This window comes from Diabrotica virgifera, chromosome 1, assembly GCF_917563875.1.
Source record: "Diabrotica virgifera virgifera chromosome 1, PGI_DIABVI_V3a".
Classification (NCBI taxonomy): Eukaryota; Metazoa; Arthropoda; class Insecta; order Coleoptera; family Chrysomelidae; genus Diabrotica; species Diabrotica virgifera.
The window spans coordinates 277,894,017-277,916,334 of NC_065443.1; the positions used below are offsets into that span (position 1 = coordinate 277,894,017).

Sequence of the window (22,318 nt, forward strand, 5' to 3'; positions counted from 1 at the left end):
GTTGTCGAGTTATATGCGATTAAAAATTTGAAAATTGCGAAAATGACCATTTTCATGGCTTAATAACTCGATTAAACATTATTATTATGAAATTCAAAACGTCACCAAATCAAGTTTCAAATCCCTTCTTCAAGGTCCTGAAGAGATTTTTGTCATTATTTTATTAAAAAGCTGTTATTTTTAATTATTAACAATTAGCGCTATAGTCCAGGATTTACCGTCGTCCCCGTTAGTGAATTTATTCCGATTCCATTTTTTTGCAGAAACTTACTCAAAACGAGGTCCTTATAACATATCCACAGGGTGCCGGGCGGTGCCGTGGTCGAAAAATTGTTTAAACAATTTTTATTAAACAAATTCACAAAAATAATTTTTTCAGTTCGAACAATTTTTTTTAGATAATTTGGGACATTCTGAGCAAAAAATGTCTCTTGTGATTTTTTTCTAAAATTGATTGTTGTCGAATTATACGCGATTTATAATTTGAAAAATGCGAAAATGGCCATATAACTCGACAACAATCAATTTTAGAGAAAAATCACAAGAGACCTTTTTTGCTCAGAATAACCCAAATTATCTAAAAAAAAAATCGTTCGCAATAAAAAAAAATGTTTGTGAATTTGTTTAAAAAAATTGTTTAAACAATTTTTCGACCACGGCACCGCCCGGCACCCTGTGGATATGTTATAAGGCCCTCGTTTTGAGTAAGTTTCTGCAAAAAATGGAATCGAAATAATTTTACTAACGGGGGCGACGGATACTCCTGGACTATAGCGCTAATTGTTAATAATTAAAAATAACAGCTTTGTAATAAAATAATGACAAAGATCTCTTCAGGACCTTGAAGAAGGGGTTTGAAACTTGATTTGGTCACTTTTTGAATTTCATAATAATAATGTTTACTCGAGTTATTAAGCCTTGAAAATGGCTATTTTCGCATTTTTCAAATTTTTAATCGCATATAACTCGACAACAATCAATTTTAGAAACAAATGACAAGAGACCTTTTTTGCTCAGAATAAGCCAATTTATCTAAAAAAATTTTGTTCAAAATGAAAAAATTATTTTTGTGAATTTGTTTAAAAAAAATTGTTTAAACAATTTTTCGACCACGGCACCGACTGGTACCCTGTGGATATGTTATAAGAACCTCTTTTTAGGTAAGTTTCTGCAAAAAAATCTAATCGGAATAATTTCGCTAGCGGGGGCGACGATACTGCCCGGTCTATTTTCCCTCGATGAATCGTAGAAAACCTAAAAAACGTCAGATTTTCTACACAAATTTTTAATTTTCTTATACTAATTATCCTATTCCCAACGAAGACAAATCCAAGGACACAAAAAATATACCTAATAAATAATATAATTACTAAGAACACCAATATATTTTTTTCACACTTTATTTGCATTGATACATACGTAACTTGAATCTTGAAAGATTTAGCAACTAACTTCATACTTCATACTGTCAGTATGCGCGTACTGCATACTGTAGCTTTTATAAAAATTCACTCTTTAACGTTTTTCACAATAAGTTCTGTAACTTATGACGGTATGTCATATTTGCAAATGATTCATCTTCTTCATTTAAAATCCCAATTAATATCACACATATTATATGAGTTCAACCGCAAAAGCCACCTGAAGTGCAATGGCTTTATATCACCCAGTCATTACTTGTCTGATTATACTCACTTCACACCATTGATGTGCAAGAACCATAAAAGCCGATAGATATAATTTGCTACCCCCATACAATATCATTTCTGCTCATAGTGCTCATTGTAATCTTTGACACCCTCATGTCGTAAACCCATAATATCTCCTCGGCAGTTCACCTGTGAAACTCTCCACCCCCCACGTGTATCGACGCCCCTCCCCCTTTATTATTATCGCATTTGCCAACCCTCGAAAGTTGCTAGAGGTGGGATAAGCTTTCAGCCCTTCGCGATGTTACTGTCGCTGTTTCGTTATAATATATTCAGAATCTAAATACGGAGTTGGAATATGGACTTATAGAAGTAAATACAGTGGAACCTCTTTAACTCGGATAAATCGGGACCGCGGCCGATCCTGGTTATCGAAGATCCGGGTTAGCCGGAGAAAATGGTAAAAATTAATAAAATACGGTATACTTACAGATAAACTCCGTTATAATTGAAATAACATGAAATATATATGCACAGTGCACATCTAAATTACGTATCAATTACGCCTTTATCAATTCTACCTAATGCTTCTAGTTTCTTTTCCAGTCACTACAACATTTTTACGTTTTTTTGCCATTACGTAGATAAAAAAATACGCAAACACAAAATCTGAATATATTTACGAACGATTACAGAACGGAAGCCACAATACGACTGTGTACTACACACAATACGGTCTCAATCAATCTCAACGATGTTATGTTATTTAATAACAGTGAAGACTAAGCCCATTGTTTAAAGAATTTTTTAATAGTGTTTTAGTCTTTTTTAAACAATGCTAAGACAGTTTAAAATAAATCAAGGATACTACAAGTGCCTGTTGTTTCCGATAACACGACAATGAACGTCGTGTGCCATGAGTCATTTTTACTATCGTATATGTAGTTCAAATTACACAAATACCCATTATCTCTCAAATATTATATTACATACATTTTTATTGTTGAAATGTTTGTCTGATAAAAATCGATCCGGGTTAGCCGGACTTCCGGGATATCAGGGGCCGACTTATCGGGGTTCCACTGTAGTATGAAACAACTGGAAGCTTTCGAAATGTTACATTCCAAAGAATTTCAAAAATCTCCAGAACAAAACAAAAAACGAATGAAAATGTTTCACAAATATGGGAATTGATATAGAAATTCTAAGAATTATTAAAATTAGTTAAAACGTTGAGCTAGGACATACTTATGAAGAGGGAGATTCAGTTGTTTGCGTTGAATCAGGGCCTATTTTACCGCTAGGCCCGTGAGGCACCTGCCTCGGGCCCGCAGTTTAATGGGGGCCCGGAAAGATGACCAAAATTTCTTTTTATTACAATAACAAAATAAATTTTTAAAATTATTTCATTTTACGAACAGGAAATGGTAAATGATGATTTACTGTTGATTTTCAAGTGACTTTACCTGTCACAAGTACATTTACGTCATCTCCTATACGTTCTGAGCTTCGCTGGTGTCGCTCCTAGCAAATTAGTAATGCAACTTTCACCGGTAATTTTTAAATTTATTATTTAATTGTTATCGCTTAATATTTACAACGCAAAAAAGTAATTAAATTGTAATCGATTTTTTTAAGATTTTGCTAATCATTTTGACGTTCTATTGATGAAATATTAATTTCTTACTTCGGATACTTTCACAATTATCGGGAAAATGGCGCTAAGATTAATAGATTAATTTATAATTACAGTGAAACCTGTCAATAACGGTCACTAAAAATGACAGAACTATTGGTCGATATAAAAAGGTGGCCGCTAATACCAGGTTTTGTAGTCCACAAATTTTGGTTTTGGGAACTTTGAAACTGGCCGGCTAGTGCAGGTGGCCGGTTTTGACAGGTGGCCGTTAACACAGGTTTTACTGTACATATTACGGAACATTAAAAAAACTTAAATTCAGTATTTAAAACGTAAGTATATTTAAAGGCCCCGTCTCACCATCAAATAATTGACAGTTATTTGATCAAACTTGACAGTCAAACTTGACTAGTGACACAAACTATACATACTAACTGTCACTTTGTGTCACTAACTGTCACGTTTGATCAAATAACTGTCAATTATTTGATGGTGAGACGGGGCCTTAAGGTAAAAATATATACCACAGCTTTGACCAACTAATATTTTTTATAATTAATGTCTTTATTTCTAATTTTAAATTAATCACTTTGACATTTATGTCAAATTTCCAGTAAACGTTTACAGACTTGTCACTACTGGCGCTCGCGAATTTTTAAATATCCCCTTTACGTACGAGCTCACAGCGTATAGAAAACGACACTGTCAATAACTCCTTTCCTAGTAATATAGGGGATTGGCCAAAACATGTAAACCTGGAATTTCAACAATATTTTATAAATAATCGACTGAATCAATATATTGATAAAATTAGTGAATGTGTTACACAACTGGATAATAATAACACGAGAAATTTGCAAAGTGCGATTTTTTATAAAATGAAAGCTAATGGGGAAAAAAATCTTCGCGAGTGGTTAGTGTACAGTCTTAACTGTCCAAATGATATTTTTCCAGTCATTATACCCATCGATAGTTACAAGAAGAAGTTACTAGAAGAAGTGAGCGGCCGTGGGTAACGGCATAAACGCTGGCCTCATACGCCAGTAGACGTGGGTTCGATCCCTGCCAAAGACAAACCATTTTCATTTCCAATAATGACACGAGCCGTCTCACCGTGCCTCGGAGAGTACGTTAAGCCGTCGGTCCCCCTGGGCTAGTGTACATCGACACTAGTTACTTGAAACAGGGTTAAAGATGTAATTGGCGCTGGAACTATCCGAAAGGATCTCCCCGGCAAAAATGCCATACGATATTATTATTATTATTATAGTTACAAGAACAATAATATTCGTGGGAATTTACAAACCTAACAATAAGCACGGCTACATAGTTATTCAACAGGAGCGGTTTCCTGAACATATTTCATCAATAATTGGTACGTTAGTCAAGAGAAGTAGTACAGCAGGACAAATTGTAACAAATTTACTGTCTCTTTGGAAAATAAAGTCACAGTCTTAGTTTGAAATTAATTTATTGACGTTTCGACTTCAACGTCGGAAGCCGTTATCGAAAAATGAAATTATTTTAAATTGTCCCAAAGAAAACAGTAAATTACATAATTCTGCCACAATGAAATAAATAGATTCAGAACATTGTAAATTTATTGGAAAAAAGTTTTGCACAGTCATACAGATTGAATGTTCACATTTTTTAAGATACTCAGCTAAAATTTAAATTTTAATCGCAGCCTACTGTGACTCCACAAACAGGCTAAATTTTAGATATTTTGCTTCGTGTTAGACATATCGGAAAAAGTTATTTGAAAAAGTTCGTTTCAAATATTATTCTAACCACACATAACAAACTTCATAACAAAATTCGCACTTTAGTTTTTTCATTATTTGTAGTTAGGGTCAGGGCCCTAAAACTTAAAATTGGCTCGGGTGCATTAAATGCTTAAAGATGCATCTCAGGACAGCTGAGATGAATGTTAGGGTCATCCCTACAAATACTGAAAAACCTAGCGAATTTTGTTATGCAATTTGGTATGTGGGGTTATAATAAGATTTGGAAGTACTTTTTCAAATAACTGTTTCCGATATCTCTAACGCGAAGCAAAATCTAGAAAATTTACTCTGTTCGGGGATTGGCAACAGGCCGTGATCAAAATTTAAATTTCAGTTGAGTATCTTAAAAGAATGTGAACCTTCAACCTTTATGACTGTGCAAAACTTCAAATCTGTATTTATTTTGATAGCTGGAATATAGAGCTGTCTTCATCTTGAATGCGACACACTGTATTTAAACATTGTTTAAATATACATAAATTTTATTTATTGGTAAATATATCTATTAAATAATTAATTCGTTTAAAAAAGTTATTATTATTATTAAATCATATTTAGGGGCCCGAAAATTGTGTAGTGCCTCGGGCCTGATTTAAAGTAAAATAGGCTCTGCGTTGAATCATATTGGAGTGAAAAATTTGTGGAAGACTGGCTAGGAATAAGCAAAATCTTTATATCTCCATAATATAAGATGTTGGACAACACATAATAATAATCACATGCTCAGCTTTATAGCTAAGATCTTTACATTTATTCTCAATAAGTGACTTCAATTGTTAAAGATAATATTATCGACGAATATCAAAGCGACTTTTGACAACGGAGGTCCACTAGATTAGCTCTTCACTGTAGAACAAATTTTAAACAAATCTTTGGAAGACAGTATTAATGTTCACAATATATTTGTTGATTTCAAACACCTTTGAGTCAATAAAGACAAGCCAATCATCTTGGCCAAACATCTCATTCTCAAATATTTTCAACAACATTGGCTGAGTGTTGAAAAAACCTAGAGATGCATCAAGTCAAACTAGTTTGATTTTATTCAACAAACTTGACTTGCCTTGAAAACCAAACTTTTTTTGTAAAAAAGTTTGACTTGACTTGATTTCAATATCTTTAGGTTTGACTTGAAATCAAACTTTTTCAAACAGTTTGAAGTTTGAATATCATATTGTGCAACGTATTTATTTCCAATTCTAATTGAGAGCGTACCGACTTTTGTTTTGACTTATTTGGATACGTCTGAATCTGCTACTCCGCAAATTAGTTTGTAGTTCATATTATTAAGAAGTATAAATATGCTTGGCTTGTTTATTACGTTCGTTTTGAAGTGTGTGCTTTGTGAAATATTATCTGAACCTGAATATTTTTTGGCTCAGAATACGTACCAGATCAAATTGAGTCTGATTTTGAAGGTATTCCCAGTGCAAAAATTAAGAGAAAAAATCTGCATACTTGTATTATGTAAAAATAAAGAACATCATTATAAAATGACAAATAGTGAACTAATTTTTTAAGACGACATTGCAAAGTCGCCAAAAATTCATTAAACCTAATCTATTAAAAATATAATTTAAGAGGAAATCGAAAAGCCCTAGATACAAAGTTTACTAAGTACCTTTTAAACAATTAGAATTATTTGTTTAAATCCAAGACTTTTCGTTAATAAACTGCTTTCTGGCTGCATCCCGTATCTCCGGATTTTACAATATATAATCACAGAGACGACGAAAATAGGAGAAAGCAAAAAGGACACTTAGGCCACGCATTTACCTTCTCTTCGTCTAGGAAAAGGACCGAAAGACAGTTTCTAAATACTCAAAACTGAGTAAAAATGGAAAAGATAAATGCAGATCTGCGAGAGATGTCACTAGAATGCGTCTTAAGAGGTGGAACCATTGTTTTCGCGATGGTTTCCCTTAAATTAGTCAGATTGTTTGTATTCCTTCAGATTTGTGACTGCATAGCTTCACTGATGAGGCATGAGGATGCTGAAATGGCTATATGGAAATGGTGGTCCAAATCTGAATCGAATATAAACAAAAATCTGCATTTATCTTTAAAAATATAATATTTTGTTGTTCCTTCATAAATTTTTGTTCAAATATTACGAAACGCAATTTTTGAAGGTCTTACAACCTCTTTATCCCATCTGTATCTTTTCATCTTTTGTTGTGAAGAAAGGTCCAGCTATTGATTGCAAACATGAGTTACTGTGCTGATCTGGTTAATAAAAATTTTAAGATTTTTTCACTTGAATACTGTTGTCCTATTGTAACATGAGCGGAGCGTGAGGGGACAATATAATACAATCCAGGGGTTATATGTAAAATATAAACGAAAGTTGAAAAGTTGGGAGATTGTGATTCCGTAGTTTTTTTTTATTTAAGTTAAAAAAAATGTTACGTAACGCGCTGTTAGAACCCCCCTCCCCCCCGTATAACGCGCCGTAACGTTTTATATGCCCCCTCCCCCCAACTTGCGTTACGTAATACTTGAAGGCTTCCAAAGTAGATTAAATTACACTTGGTATGATAAAAAAACTATCCAACGAATTCTTTGTTTTAATCTAGTAACACTAAGATATAAAAAAGTTATATCGATAAAACGAAACTTGCCAGCAAGCAATTCTAAGCATACAGGAATCATTTTCAAAAAATTTACCCTATTTTGATTATAATCGCTTCCTGTATCAAGATACTTTTATGTGGCACTCATTGTATTATTCATTTTCTTATCTTAATTGGCAACTAACATGCCAATCTCGACAAAAAAGTATATCTACTAAATAAATTATTTTTCAAACTCTTTCAAACTAGTTTGACAAACAGTTTGAATTTTCAAACTTGTACGATTGACCAGTTTGACTTGACTTGAATTATTTGTCAGAAGGATTGACTTGAGTTTGACTTGAAATTAAGTCAAACTCAAGTCAAGTTCAAACATTCAAGTCAAACTTGTGCAACTCTAAAAGAACCAGTCTCCTAATAAAGAAATCAATACAACTTGTCTACACTGATGATATTTTCATAACTTCCCATAGAGCGAAGAAGGCGATAGCAACGTACCTACATAACGATTTTGTTTTAGTAAATTGCTGATATACAAAGTGCTATTAAGAAAAGAAGGAAAATTTGAGGAAGTTGGATTTGCCTCTCCATCCTTTTATTGTTGTGTAGAAGCCAGTGGTTTTAAGAGTGGACAAAATATTTGTATGTAATAATAACGTTTTATATCTTGTTTTATTAATAAATAATGATTTTACCTTAACACAATGATTTATTTCGCCGTATGTAATATCACTTTATTTTCAAGAAATATTAACTTAACTCTAAATATACGTTTATCTCTGCGAAATATATTTCTTAACATTAAATACATTAATTATTAATAGTAAAATAATAATATTCCTTACTAAGAAATATTATTGCTCAGAAAGAATAGTTTTGTAATGTGTAGAAAATATATTTTTATGACTAATAAAATTAATTAACATCAAGTGTAATTTCTTTCTGATAAATGGGTTTGAAGTTTGCCAGAAAGTGATAGTTCAATCATGTTTAAGATATATTTCTTTGGCTATAGTGGAATTTATTTGAAATATTTTAGAAAATTATATCTTACATACAAAGATATATTTCTTAGGCAATATGCCAAGTCGATCTTTCTTAAATATTAATAAAGTTTCTTTATGTCAAGAATTTTTTTCTCTCGGTGTATTCACAAATAAAAGATTGGGATATTGGACTATGTTTATTTTTACAAAAGACAAAAATACAAACATGGACCAGAGCAAATCCAACTAGAAATCAAATAATAAGAGTAGCGTTCAATGTTAAAGCTGTCAAAAGCCTGATATTATAAGAGTAAAATTAAATACAGGAGAACCAGAAATAAAAAGAAAAGAATAGTGAAGTGCAACAAAGCCTATTTCTCGCTGACTGACACATTCTGTTTTAAAATCGGAAATAGAAGATTAATCGCTATAAGACTATCATTAGATCAATAGTATATTATGTATGTAATACACGGGTTATTACAGAAAACACAAAAAAACTAAAAGTAACAGAATAAAATTCTAAGGAAAACCTTTGGACCGATCACCGAAAATGTGATAAGGGATTCTAGGTTTAATTATGAACTGTTATGAACATGAACAACTGTAACTGTAAGAAATAATTATCTCAAAATGCTCTACATTGTAAAGACTTCGGTGGGTGTGGGTAGCTCATGCAGTAAGGATGGACGATAACAAATTGCCAAGAAGAACCTTATATGGCAAAATTCGGAGCAGAAGACAAAAGTGGGTACTACTTGAGCTACAGCACTGTTGGAACAAAAAGACCAAGAAGAGGTTGAACATTTATTCACTATTAAAAACCACGCAAGAAAGGTATTAATTTCCATAATAATGACCAACCTTCAGCAATAAAGATATTTTCTAAAAAAGAACAAGATTTGGTGATCGACTAAAAACAAAATTAGCGATTGTGACGAGTTCGAAGTAGGTTAATATATAGATTAAATTTTTTAGTTTTCTTGGTGTACATGGTGCGAGTTCTTGGTGTTATCGTGCAAGTTATCTTGCAAGTTCCTAACCATTTGCGTCATTTAGTGTAATCTGTTTAAAATAAACACAACTGGTGAGGAATAAGTGGCTTTAGTTAGTATGGGATAATACTTAGTATAAAAAATATCGACTCTAGAGCTCTAGTTGGATCTGTCTATTCAACTATTCCATATGGTTATTCCATGGTGTTATTTGAACCACTCATTCATGGTGTTTGGACACATATACCATTCATTCCTATTTCTAACTTACTTTCTCGAAAGTTTTTCCTGGGTAATTAAAATGAATGTGATACGCTATGGACGATCTGGATATACCACAACTGTTAGTTATAACAGTAATGAAAAATATGTAAGTAATCTAGTAAGAGTAAAGATGGAAATGAAATTTTCCAACAGCTCTAAGACAACAAAGGCGTTGCTGCAGGGCTTCTTTTCATAACCAATGAGGGTCTAAGTAAGAGATGACCATGTAAACTTGCAGAAGATCAGCTGGTTATGATACAAGATGAGAAATACTTAAGATTTATGACAGGAAAATTGAAACAATAATCGAAGAATGGTCTAGAAATAAATTTTCAGAAAACGAATACCTAGAAACAACAGAAGAAGCAGTAAAAAAACCTCGAAGCAGACGAGTATCGACAAATAAACGGCACAAACAAATTTAAATACTTAGAATTCATGTTTTGAAGGAACGAAACAACAGAAGAAGAAATAAAATGTCGACTGAGCTAAATATGAAAGTGTATTAAGCAGTTAAAGCAGATGCTACAGAATAGTCATATAAAAAAGGAAAAAAAGAAGAAAAAAAATTTCCCGTTCAATAGTCCATAGCATTATGACATATGGGCAGAAATCTGGATACTACACAAAAAAAAACGAAATAAAATTATCGCCACCGAAATGGAATATTGGAGGAACAGTTGTAGAGTTGCAAAAATTGATAACATCAGTATGAGCAAATTAAAAACAGATTGATGTAACTAAAAATGTGTTGGAATATATAGAACAAAAAGACAAAATTGGTATAGGCACGTCAGAACAACAGCTAGGAATAGGTGGATACCAAAAATAACAAATTGGAGTCCCATGAGGAGGAAAAAAGCAGACCCAGGAGGTCTTGCGTCCGATACTTCTTCTACCGATTGGTGAGGTATCTCTTGCTATTTTGACCACACGGTCTCTCCCCATGAGGGTAGGTTACTCCATTCTTTTTTCTGTTTAGTATCCATTCATTCATTTTCTTCTAATGTCTTTAAGATAGAGACCAATGGAGAAAAATTTTTATTAGTATTGAAGGAAATCACAATTCTCAGTAATGGAGAAACCACAAGAGATGGAGAGAGGGAGGGAGATAACAAATAAAGAAAATGAAAAAAAATTACAATCCAAAAGAACCTTCAACAAAAAAATGGAAAATATCTCAAAAAAAAAAAAATTTCGACAGAAGAAATGAATAGGTCTGGATCCCGCGTATGAAAAAAAAGTTGATTAATAGCAAGCTGAAAATTTGTTAATAGCTTAAGGGTGCCAAGTCGGATAAACTTGGATATATGGGAACACTGGAACAGGGGCAGTTTTAATTGTGGAACAGGTTAAAAATTTGGAACGGTCAGACCACGAAAACGGCACATTTATTTTGTCCGACAGAATATACTTAAACTCTCCGAACAGAGATTAAACTCTCATGCAAAAATCAGACTGCTATTTATCACCTGTCATAATTCCTGTCATTTGACATATTCTTCATGTTCCACTCATTAGAACGCCCATTTGGTGATAAATAGCAGTCTGATTTTTGCATGAGAGTTTAATCTCTGTTCGGAGAGTTTAAGTCTATTCTGTCGGAAAAATACATGTGCCGTTTTCGTGGTCTGACCGTTCCAAATTTTTAACCTGTTCCACAATTAAAACTGCTCCTGTTCCAGTGTTCCCATATATCAAAGTTTGTCCGACTAGACACCGTTAAGCTATTAACAAATTTTCAGCTTGCTATTAATCAACTTTTTTTTCATACGCGGGATCCAGACCTAGAATGTGTCTTACTAATTAATCACGTAAAACATTTGACGACGTAACTCAAATACGAAATGAAAATCACGAAATTGACCTCAAAATTTGACGAAAATAAAATGTGACTAGCGAGTAGATTTGTTTGAAAATCAATCTTAGATCGCTTAACATTTCTAACATGTCTTCGTCCTATATTTCTTCTGCTCGGAGCTATTTTAACAATAATTGTTTTCTTTTAATAATATTATTTTTATTATTAATTAATTAATTAATAATTAAAAAATGATTTTTTCTTGTTATGTAATATTCTACTAAATTTTTTTCTGCCCGGGAAGATATTATTTTAGATTTTTTGGAACATTCGAAACAAAAAAACTTTTTTGTAATTTTTCTATTAATTTGATCGTTTTCGAGTTATAAAGAATTTGAAACTGAAAAAAGAACGAAAAATGACATTTTTAAGCCTTAAAAACACAAGTAAAAAATGAAAGACAATGGCACCAGGTAAGAAAAGACAAATTAAAATGGAAACGCCAAGCGGAGGCTTACGTTAAGCCGTATGCAGTTAAAGGTTGTGGAAAGAAGAAGAAGAAGAAGAAGAAGAAGAAGAAGATAGGTACCTTAATTTCTGAGAAAGTCCAGGAGTGGGGAAAATATTAGGTACAAATAAATACAACTGAAGTATCAAAAAGATAGTTTGAATTTCTTCATGTTCCTAATTGCTAACTTTTTCTATTCAATTACCAATGAACAGTTTTTAACAATTTGTTACGAACTGTCGGTTGATAACTATAAAAAGTATTGTGCTTATGTTATATTCTACTTGATTTTTCTAAATGTTAAACTCTCTATATTTTTTACGACTGTTTTTTCTTATCTACTTCAACGAATGCCAAATGTTTACCCTTATTTTGGACCTTTTAAAAGCACCGCTAACGTTACGATTCCGTTTGCATAAAACGTGAGCAACCTCAGAATTAATCGTCTGGAAATAATACAGGAATAAAAGTCGAGGGAGATGATGACCTGCACGTAAGACGTATCATTCTGACATATCCTACCGAAAACAGTGATAGTACAGATATTAGACATTTATGTAAACGTGTTTTTTATTTATTTTCTTGTCGAAGATATTCCTTTAGGGGAAGAACGGTTCCAAAATCGCGTTCCAACTCCATTCTCCACCCCCAACAGGACGGTCGGTTGTCATCGAGGGAGGAACACGTGGTTTTGGTGGTTTGAAAGCATCGCGTCAGTCGTGGTGACTTGATCCGCGTAGACACGCTCCTTTTTAGCGGAAATACAAATCCCAAAAGTACTAATTGGGTAGTTTCAGTGGCGAGACCCCGAGTTCCAGGTCGCGAACTTACCAGCAGATAAAAGTGACTTTTTAGAAGGTAAGAGTTTCTATATTATTTAGATTAGTTACATGTTAATTACGAATATATATTTATATATTTATACATTTATATATTTATATATTTATATATTTATATATTTATATATTTATATATTTATATATTTATATATTTATATATTTATATATTTATATATTTATATATTTATATATTTATATATTTATATATTTACATATTTATATATTTATATATTTATATTTATATATTTATATATTTATGTATTTATATATTTATCTATATTATATATTACATATGTTTGCAAAGTGATTATTTTTTTTGCAGCAATAAATTGTCTACATATTTTTATATTTCTGTAATCTCCTTGACCAGTAAAATTCGAATAATGAAAGGGGAAAGGGGAAAGGAGCAAAATGTCGCCTGTCAAAATTTTCAATGTGTTTTAAATGTATTCATTTTTTCGATTCCTGAGAAAAGTAATAAATATTTTTGAAAATTTTAAACGCAGAATGAAAGATTACGTTATTATTGAAGGCCGAATGTCCCTTAAAATAAATACAAAGTTTCTTTTGAATAAAATATTTACAATTAAAAATCACACTAAATTTTCGCTTTTATTTTCACTCCTGTAACTTATTAGAATAAACATTATAACAGTTTTCAGGGACTTTCGGCCCTCAGTAATCATGTAATATTTCATTCTGCGTTTAAATTTTTCAAAAATATTTATTGGTTTTCTCATGATTCGAAAAAAATTAATACATTTAAAACATATTGAACATTTTGACAAGCGCCATTTTGCCCTTAAAGTCGAATAAATGATTAAAGCAAAAATTTTCTGAACATTTTGAATGTAGTGGCTTAGTTTTTGCCATACCTAACTAGGTGAACTATTTTTTTATCAATGGGGTCTGCTTACAGAGTCTATTTTACTTCAAAGCAGGCCCGAGGCATTACACAATTTTCGGGCCCCTAAATATATTTAATAATAACTTTTTTAAATGTATTAATTATTTACACGAAATATAGCTGCGCTAGAAATTTAAATTTTTATTAACAATAAATAAAATTTATATTTATGTCATTTCCTTTTGTAAATAATTTGGTTCTTGAACCATAAAAGAATAGATCGTTCTTAGACAAAAATTTAATGGTTGCTATTATTCGTTGAAGACCGTTTCTCCAATGTTACTTTTCTTCTAAATAACTTTTTGCCATTAATGTTACAATTTGCCCTGCTGCACTTTTTCTCTTGACTAACGACTAACGTAGGTACCAATTAATGAAAAATGTTCATAATATCGCTCATGTTTAATACCTGTCCTATTGATACTTTTTCAGTCATTATACTCACGAAAGAACCACTCGCGAAGAATTTTTTCCCATTAGCTTTCGTTTTATAAAAAATCGCACTTTGCAATTGTTTGGTTTTATTATTATCGAATTGTCTAACACACTCACTAATTTTATCAATATTTTGATTCTGTCGATTATTTATAAAATACTGTTGAAATTCCAGATTTTAATGCTTTGGTCAATCCACTATATCGCAGGGCCGTAACTACCATTGGGGTAACCGGGGCAGTGCCCCGGGGCCCCCGGCCAAGGGGGGCCCCGCAGGTTCCCCTTTTTTGACCATGCATAGAGTTTAACGAGGAAAATTAAAATATGTATTTTAAAAGCCGATCCCAACGAAATATTTTTAAATGACACAATTCTAAAAAGACCTTAAGGGGCACCCTAGAACTGAACATAAAGTTTTAATTTTTCACTAGTGAAATTAGTATTTTCGACTAAAATGCAATTGGAACAGAACCCTTAGAAGGGGCCCTTGAGGCCTGAGCTGAGCTGAGGCTCCCATAACCCCTTAGGCTCCCTTAACCCGCGAGTAGTCGCGCGGTGAGATAGAATCTCAATTTTTATCCTTTTTCGCGATAACTTGATGAAAAATTTTGCAATTTTGAAAAAATTTCTTAAGTGCCTCGAGGAAGGGTGTAGTAATGAGTAGGAATTTTTTTTCTTCTTCTTCTTCTTCTTTTTCTGGAATTTATGGCTTTGGGGAGAGCCAATTAGCTTTAACCCACGAGTAGTCGCGCCGTTAGATAGAATCTCACATTTCATCCTTTTTCGTAATACAGTAAAACCTGTCAGTAACGGCCACTAAAAATGAAAGAACTATTGGCCGATATAGAAAGGTGGCCGCTATTGCCGGTTTTTGTAGTCTACATATAATTGATTTGAGAAATTTTTAAACTGGCCGTTAGGACAGGTGGCCGATGTTGGCAGGTGGCCGTTAACACAGGTTTTACTGTACACTAAAATTTGTCAGTAACGGCCACTAAAAATGAAAGAACTATTGGCCGATACAGAAAGGTGGACGGTATTGCCAGTTTTTGTACTCTACATTTAATTGGTTTTGGAAATTTTTAAACTGGCCGTTAGGACAGGTGGCCGATGTTGGCAGATGGCCGTTAGCACAGGTTTTTTTAATAAAATTGTTAGAAATATATATTTTCAATATAAAAAGTAAATAAAAATAGTACAAAATAAAAATTTGTTTTAAATTCGTATTTTGAGATAGAATCTCACACGCGACTATCGACGTTACAGAAGTGAGCGCGACTACTCCCGGGTTAACATAAAAATTTAAACTAATACTCAGGGAATTAGTTATTTCGGCGTAATAAAACATAAAATGCTATTGGAAGAGGGGTCCGGGCTATGCTGGGATCCCCAAGACCTTTCGTAAAGATATAAATTGTTACTGAGGAAATTAGTTATTTTGGTGAGATAAAAACTAAAATGCAACCGGAATAGCGGCCTCCGGTCCCAGCCCCAGCTACTTTGTCTTAACCAATTTACCCAGACCACATCTTGGTACGTGAACGGAACCATATGGTACCACATATTGAAAAGAAAGGTAAGGGTAAGATGGAATGAGCACATTGGAATCAGCCCTACCAGTACCACAGCTAGAGTGGGTTTATCTTTTTATGCCTTTTGTTTGGAATTTCATTGGAAGTTTCCCCCAAGGCAAATGTCTAGTTCCGCCACTGAAACGGACTAAAGAAGAAGAAGAAGGAGAAGAAGATTTTTCTTGTTTTGTTCTACTAACCAGCATATATCTAGTTTATTTTCCTCGAAAATGTTATATATTAATTAATTAAATGTTATAAAAATTATTTTTCAGTTACAGAGTTTCATGATAAATTCTCCAAAATTTCAAAATATATTATTTAATTTTCTTTATCGATGCATATATCTGAAATGCTGCTTTGTGAACGTTTTTTTAATTATCTTCTTTATGTAAGCCCTTCTGGCCTTTAGTGGGGTCAGGTGTCATATTGCGAGGGAGCATTTGCGAGCTCTCAGCTCATCTCGTCTAATATTCTTCCCCTCTGGCGTGTTGTTTCGGCAGTCAAATCAGTCTGGTTTTATGGTCGTGTCCTTTCTTTTAGAGAGTATGTTTAATTTAATTGTTGAATTACGAATAACTTTACGATTGAGCATGTTTCTAATGTTGACTTAGTTTAATGGTTTATGTGAATTTGTGATTTTCGTTATATTTGAATATCTACATATGAATGGATTAAAACCAAAGTGGTGTAAGTCATATTTTTGAAATGATGCTTTATAATCTTGATATATCTTCAAAGAAAAAGTGGTGTAAGTTTTACTGTATTACTTACTATTATTACTGTAAATACTTACACCATTTTTTTTGATTTTTTTTTATGAAAAGAGGTCTATTTATCAAGGTTATAAAGACTTACATCATTTCACAAAAATGACTTACACCACTTTGGATTTAACACCCTCATATATGCACAAATTACACTTTTTTTGTCTGCGTTGAAAGTGTCATTGTGATTTGTGATTGATTTCAATTTTTAAAACATTAACATGGATTTTGAATCAACATTAGAAGACAAACTATGCAACCATATTTTAGAAGCGGTACAAAATCAGCCAAAATGTTCAATCACACATTAAACCCTTAATTTGTAATCTCACATTAAATTTTAAATTCTTTATTTCACTGTGTATAATTGTAACATATTCTAATTATGAGTTTATTCAAATTCCTGTAAAATTGAGTCAATTGCTAAATTTTATTGCAACAACTTACTAGGTTAAATTATATTTGTGTAAGCATCTAACTACAAAGGTATTAGTTCTATGTAAAAAAAACAATAACCTTTTTGACGAATTGTAGTTTGATGAATTTGTGAGCTTATAAAGGGGTTGAACTTTTGTGAGTTTGTAGTCTAATTAGAATATAAATTAAAATGTATACCATTTTTATTCAGTTGCAATGCGAAGGCAAAACAATCTTACTTTTCAATTAGAATACGGAGTGCAGTCCGGTCCCTTGAATCGCGATTTTCGGCTCTTATTGGAGCCTCATCGGAAAGAACGTAGGCACTGTTCTCCATATTTTAACTGATTCGCATCGAGAGGTTTTCCCACCCATTGCAACCGAAGTGATGATAGTAGGTGGCTAGCGCCATCTGGCATTGGAGACGAAGTAGTTTTCAATCCTAATAGTAAATTATTAATATTGAAAATATTAAAAATATTACTAAAAGATTTTTAAATTGAAAACTTATTGGTACACTTTCCTGGTGACACCTCCAAGACTTCTACAATTTGCAAGTCAAATGGATGCTGCAGTGAAGACGAGAGGGAAGGAATTCTACACTATGCAATTCACATCCCCCGTCTGCAGCTGGTAAAGTTCCAAGGGAAAAATGCACCTAGTTACTCTACGGAGTAATACGACTATAAAATTACGACTATTTTATAGTCGTATTACTCCGTAGAGTAACTAGGTGCATTTTTCCGTTGGAACTTTACCAGCTGCAGACGGGGGATGTGAATTGCATAATGTAGAATTCCTTCCCTCTCGTCTTCACTGCAGCATCCATTTGACTTGCAAATTGTAGAAGTCTTGGAGGTGTCACCAGGAAAGTGTACCAATAAGTTTTCAATTTAAAAATCTTTTAGTAATACTTTTAATATTTTCAATATTAATAATTTACTATTATAGCCACTTTACACGATGCAAGTAATTGCGAAATTTATTGCACAAGTTCTTGCAGCAAGAACTTCTGCAATAAGTTGCAACTAGCTTTCTGCAATAAAGTGATTACACGGTGCAAGTAATTGCATAAACTGACATGAAATGGACAGAAACTTTGACATACCATAAATTTTGGGTTATGTTGTTTTTATAAATTAAAAATGTAATTTTTTGAGTAGAGTTATCAGATATATTAGATTGAAAATGTTAGATTATAATTTGAGAAAAGTATAATATGTATTATGTATAACAAAATCAATTAATACCTAATGCAAGTATACCTATAATATATTATTCATTTACAAAAGGAAACAAGTTGTTAAATACAAAAGAAATAAAAATAGAATATAGTTTCCTTAATCCCTATGTTGCATAATTAAAGTTATCCGCCAGAATAATGTTATCTGTGAAGCGTGAAATTGGTAAAAAGTTCCTCTAGTTTTGTCAAAAATTGTTTAGTTTGAAATTTATGATGACAGAATGTCAAAACAAACAGTGTAGCCTTAAAAGTTACTAAAAATATACCCAAATTGCAGAAAAAATTGCATGAAAAATAGGACATGTTCTATCTAGCTGCAACTTCTTGCAGCAAGAAATTGCTGCAAGAAGTTGCAGCTTTTCTGTGCAATTCGCGTATGACACGATGCAATTTCTATTGCTGCAAGAAATTGTGCAATTAATTGCGCAATTAGTTGCATGGTGTAAAGTGGCTATTAGGAATGAAAACTTACGACTATTTTATAGTCGTATTACTCCGTAGAGTAACTAGGTGCATTTTTCCGTTGGAACTTTACCAGCTGCAGACGGGGGATGTGAATTGCATAGTGTAGAATTCCTTCCCTCTCGTCTTCACTGCAGCATCCATTTGACTTGCAAATTGTAGAAGTCTTGGAGGTGTCACCAGGAAAGTGTACCAATAAGTTTTCAATTTAAAAATCTTTTAGTAATATTTTTAATATTTTCAATATTAATAATTTACTATTAGGATTGAAAACTACTTCGTCTAATTAGAATATTTACCTCATCAACATCGAGTAGTAGTACTTAAGTCAGTGTTAAAGTTACGTCGACTGTGCGTATTTATTAGCTAACAATAAATTATTCACTCCAATTTCACATCGTTGATCGAAAACTTCGGACATTGAGCAATGAAAGAATTTATATTATATTTGAAATAATCGCTGTGAGAACTACAGGAATAGTCTGGGCTGATTATCGGAGAATAGGCCATTTTTGGGAAAAGTTATTTACCAGCAATTTTATTGCTGGAATCGAATTATAAGATCCTATATATTAATAATATAGGTATGCAAAGTCCTCAGATAGTGTGCTACTTTTTTTATAAACAAAATGGCGCACGAAAATCGTGTTTTTTTCAATTATTGCTCTATAACTCCGAAGATTTTAACTTTACAACAAAAACAGTCAAATAAAAATTCACTGTGATTAAATTCTGCATAGAGACGTGTTTTTTCCGATCTGCTCCGACGAAAATTTTCCTCGGAAAATGCGGGTTTTCCCAACAAAATCTTTAATTTTCAAATAAAGTTTTAGATAAGTAATTATCTACCAATAATTAAATAATTTGGTGAATTAAAAGCCTTCTTGAATTAGATTATAGTTCCAGAAGCTGGTGAAAATTAAACGAATATTTTAGCCACAATTCAATTGTTAATTAATAATTTATGGTCGCAATAATAACCAAAATAATTATGATACACTGATTAAACTTTGAAATCTTATAAAGATGAGATGCCTATTTAACATCTTGTAGACAAAATATAAATTTTTTATTTTTTTGCATAATCTTTAAATGTTTAGAAAAAAATAGTTATAAACAAATTAACGTTTCTCAGAAAGTTTTTATTATATTATAATTTTAAAAAATAACTAAAATGCGCATTTCAAATATCTTGAAAATGAATGCTTTAAAACTTTTTTGCAACCATTTGCAAAAAAGTTATGAAACAGCAAAGTTAACATACGATTACTACGGTGTTTATAATTTTTTTTAATTCTTTCAAAGCGTAGAAGTGAGTTTAAAGTACAAGCTAATTATTTACAAAAAAATATCGATTATAAGTTTAACGGTTATATTTTAATTAAAGATTATAAATATATTTTTCTGTAATTTACACGCGCGAAAGTAGAATAATACAGTACTGTTGCTAAAATTTTCACTCGGAGCGACGACCGGCGGCCGCGCGACGTACACTTTTAATAAAAATAATGTATGCTGCGTGTCAGTCGCTTCGAGTGAACATTTTAGCTCCGACTCTGTATCAGGCCTACTTTTGCGCTAAAAATTACAAAAAAAAGTATTTTTAATCTTTGATTAAAATATAACCATTGCACTAATTTTTGACATTCTTTGTGAGTAATTAGATTATACCATAGACTCACTTTTATGCTTTGAAACAATTAAAACAAATTATAAACAACGGAGAAATCGTATATTTACTTTGCTGTTTCATAACTTTTTTGCAAATGGTTGGAAAATTTTTTTAAAACATTCATTTTCAAGACCTATGAAATACGCATTTTAAGTATTTTTTAAAATTAGAATATAATAAACAATTTCTGAGAAATGTTAATTTGTTTATAACAATTTTTTTTAAACATTTAAAGATTATGCAAAAAAATGAAAAATTTATATTTTGTCGACAAAATATTAAATAGGCTTCACACCTTTATAACCTTTCTAGGTTTGATCAATGTCTCATGATTATTTTGGTTGTTATTGCGACTGTAAATTGTTAATTAACAATTGAATTGTTGCTAAAATATTCGTTTCATTTTCACCGGCTTCTGAATTTATAATCTATACCAAGAAAGATTTTATTTCACCAAGCTATATAATTATTCATAAATAATTACTGGCCCAAAAAAATTATTTGAAAATTCGAGATTTTGTTGGGAAAACCCACATTTTCCGAGGAAAATTTTCGTCGAAGCAAATCGGGAAAACATGCCTCTATGTAGAATTAAATTGGGGTAAATTTTTATTTGAGTGTTTTTGGTATAAAGTTAAAATCTTCGGAGTTATAGAGCAATAATTGAAGAAGATACGATTTGTCGGCGCTATTTTGTTTATAAAAAAAGTACCACACTATCTGCAGACTTTGCATACCTATATTAATAATATATAGGATCTTATAATTCCATTCCAGTAATAAAATTGCTGGTAAATAACCTTTCTTTGTACTTTACTAATTAGACCAGCGTTTTTTACCAATATTTTTTTTCAAAATTTAAAGATTATGCAAAAAAAAAGAAAAATTTATATTTTGTCGATAAAATATTAAATAAGCATCTCATCTTTTTTTTTTTTTTTTTTTTTTTTTTTTTTTATTGAGAAATTCGCATCAACCCGAAGGTTATTAGCGAGGAGCAGATTTACAATATTAAATATTATATATTTACAAAATTAATAGCTTTTAAATAGTTTAACATATTTGTGAACGAACAATTTGCACCAAGTGCTTTCTCTAAGTTTGTTGGAATACCGTAAATTCTTCTTGCTGTGGAGAAAACTGGACAGTCTACAATTATATGTTTTACCGAGAGTTTAACGTTACACTGATCACATTTCGGTTCAGGTTCTTTTGTTATTAAGAACTTGTGTGTGGCACTGGTATGACCTAACCTAAGGCGGGTTATTGTCACTTGATCCCTTCTTTTGGTGGGGAAACATGTCCATGGTTTAATGTTTGGTTTAATATTCCAAAGATTGGACACTGAAAATTGCCACCGGTTTTGCCACTCACTTAGGATACGCGATTTGATAACACTTGAAACATCACTAGTTGTCACATATTGCACGATAGTAGAGTCAGCTGAGTTGACGGCTTCACGCGCACACTTATCTGCTTCTTCATTGCCTCTTATACCAATATGTGACGGGATCCAGATGAAGATTACCTCCTTATTACGATTTTGTATCTCGATCAGATTTTGTTTTATTTTTCCCAGAATGTAATTCTCTGGGTATATTTTTCCTATGGATTGTAGTGAGCTTAGTGAATCAGTCAAAATGATGTATTTCTGATTTGGTGAGGATATAATATATGTCAGTGCCCCGTATATGGCATATAATTCTGCATTAAAAGTACTGCAGTGTATTGGCAACTTATATTTTTGGCACATATTCGAGGATATAACTGCTGCTCCCACGCCATCTGTTGATTTTGAAGCAT

At 32.1% G+C, this 22,318-nt stretch overlaps 1 protein-coding gene across 1 annotated transcript in view; it reads left to right on the plus strand.

Annotated features, from left to right (window-relative positions):
* Positions 1 to 12,969: 12,969 nt before the first annotated feature.
* LOC114327602 (ras guanine nucleotide exchange factor P) overlaps positions 12,970 to 22,318 on the plus strand; it is a 164,065-nt gene continuing 154,716 nt past the window's right edge. Inside the window, exon 1 of the mRNA XM_028276271.2 lies at positions 12,970 to 13,060. The gene's annotated coding sequence lies outside the window, so the exon portion shown is untranslated. The remainder of the gene's footprint in view (positions 13,061 to 22,318) is intronic.